We start from the raw sequence: 2,351 nt of genomic DNA, 5'->3' as shown, positions 1-2,351 counted from the left end.
GCAGAAGGACAGTGATTTCAATCCAGTATCCCATATGGTCCCCCGAGGCTGCCAGGAGCGATTTCTGAATGTAGAGCCAGGAGTAATCCCTGAGCACTGCCGAGTGTGACACAAAAAGAACAAAAAATACACTGACAAATAACAATTAAGACAAACTTAGTATCATTTTGCTGATTATTAAAAATGGATATTATGCATGTATAAGAATTTCATTGTATTACTTTGATGAGTAATGCAATTTTAAGTATTATATATTTAAAAGTGGTTTTATTGAATAGCATGTAAGTTCAATTATGATAACTGAAGTCTTCAATGGGGGGATAGTCTTTCATATTGAGAAAAGAAGCTAGTGAAGAAGAATTGGATTCTATATAGAGAAGAGAATATGAGAGTGAATTTTAAAAATCAAGTCCCATTTTCCCTATCACTAATATTGCAGATGTTTGTGCTAAGGAAGAGAATTATGTAAAGTGAATGCAAGAAACATGAAAAACCAACATCATTAGCCATCATAGAAATGCAAATTAAAGCCACAATGTGACATCATTACATTTTTATCAGAATACAATCATGTCTAAACTCTCAATTTAGGAATACGTATTCAACAGAGGAATATGTTTATTTTAGGTATATATGGTCTTCATAACCCAGAGCTTCACTAGTGCTGTAACTTTTTCTAATAGTAGGAGAAACCAGATGTCATAGCTTGTTTGCGTCAGGGATATCTTGACATACTTCAGATGCTGGACTACTATAACTTTCCCCAAGATATTAGGCGTCTTGAAAAAATCTTGGATGAACATGGAATTATTCCTTTATTTCTGCCATACTGCATCTTACCAAGATGCCTAAACTAGTTGCAGCTTCCTGCTCACCAGCTCTAATGAACATAATATTATCAGGCAATTGGTCAGTAATATGTCCTGCTTAATGAGAAGTGACCAAAGTTCTTAGAGACTAGATTTCTAGCAATACAGAATGGGGAGTTGATACATTTCCAGCCCTGTGAACTAAAAGAGAACTACTTCTACATTTTTAGCTAATATACAGAGTGAGAAAAAGGATTTGCATACCAAGAGCCGAGGTTGTATTGATTTATTCTGGCATTGAAATCATATCTGGAATGGTTACAATTTGGGTCATAATCTAATCATTTAAAAATGATCCAGTAGTATCTGAACTGATAATGACCCCACACCAAAAGATAAGTCAGTAACTCAGCCACAACATGAGAAGCCACAGGCATCACATAGTGCCCTCTTATTACAAGGTGTAATGCCCACTGCTTCATTTTCCTAATATTCACATTTCTTCTGTAGTCAGCCCATAGTCATGTGGGGAAGGAAATTATAACTAATTCCTCCAGTTTCACTGAAAGAAAAAAAAAAAGGAACAGTACAGATAAAAGCAGAATTGGTTGAGAACAAAGTTTTAAGGTTATTTTAATAACAGAATAATAGTCAATACTTATTACTGAAATGAGGAAAAGGAGACACAGAATATATTGTAAAGGAATTAACCAAATCTAGATGAATATTTCAAAATTTAGGAAGGTAAAAAAATACTCCAATAGTTATTATACTAGAACCAGAGACAAATATGAAAGGGAGAAGAAAATAATTAGAGGAGATAATTTTTGTTGTAGTAAACATGGCCTAATGGCATCTAGACACTGAAAACCACATGACTAGTTGACTGTGAGGCAAATTTGCCAAGTGATATAACTGATTGATAGCTTGACAATTTGGTCTCATTTGGCCCATATGACAATAAAATGTGACTATCTTAAAATAGTAAAGGATAACAAGCCTTATCAGTTTGCAAATTCTTCTGTGAGCACAGTTTTCCCTTTTATCTGTCAAAACCAAAAGTTACTAAGGTATGACATATAGAAAAGAGTGGCTAATGACTAATACATAATCATTTTTTATAAAAGTTATCAATTCTTTATCTAATTTAGAATGGCTGATTTCTTCTCTAATGTCATCTTTATCAAAAATTTTATACAAAATTAGGGAGATGAATCAAGTTCCTCTGGTTCCCCACAAATAAATGGTTTTATGATTTCCTTTGAATAGAAGTTCCTTGAAAATGGTGAACATTTTGCATGAGAACTAGACATTTAAATGTTGCTGATAGTACTTTCAGATATGTATGTATATATACATATATACATTATCTATAATGATAATAAATAACAACCTTCTCTGTCTATTTTATTCGATGGAAACCAGAAGAAACCCATAGCACATTTTTTTTGGAGAGGACATAGTTTGGGTCCAGCAATAATCAAGACTGGTTTACCCACAAATTTGTGCTCAGGGATTAATCCTGCAGTATAGGAGATAAAG

Source organism: Suncus etruscus, chromosome 2, assembly GCF_024139225.1.
Source record: "Suncus etruscus isolate mSunEtr1 chromosome 2, mSunEtr1.pri.cur, whole genome shotgun sequence".
Taxonomy (NCBI): Eukaryota; Metazoa; Chordata; class Mammalia; order Eulipotyphla; family Soricidae; genus Suncus; species Suncus etruscus.
Note: the sequence above shows the minus strand (reverse complement) of the source record.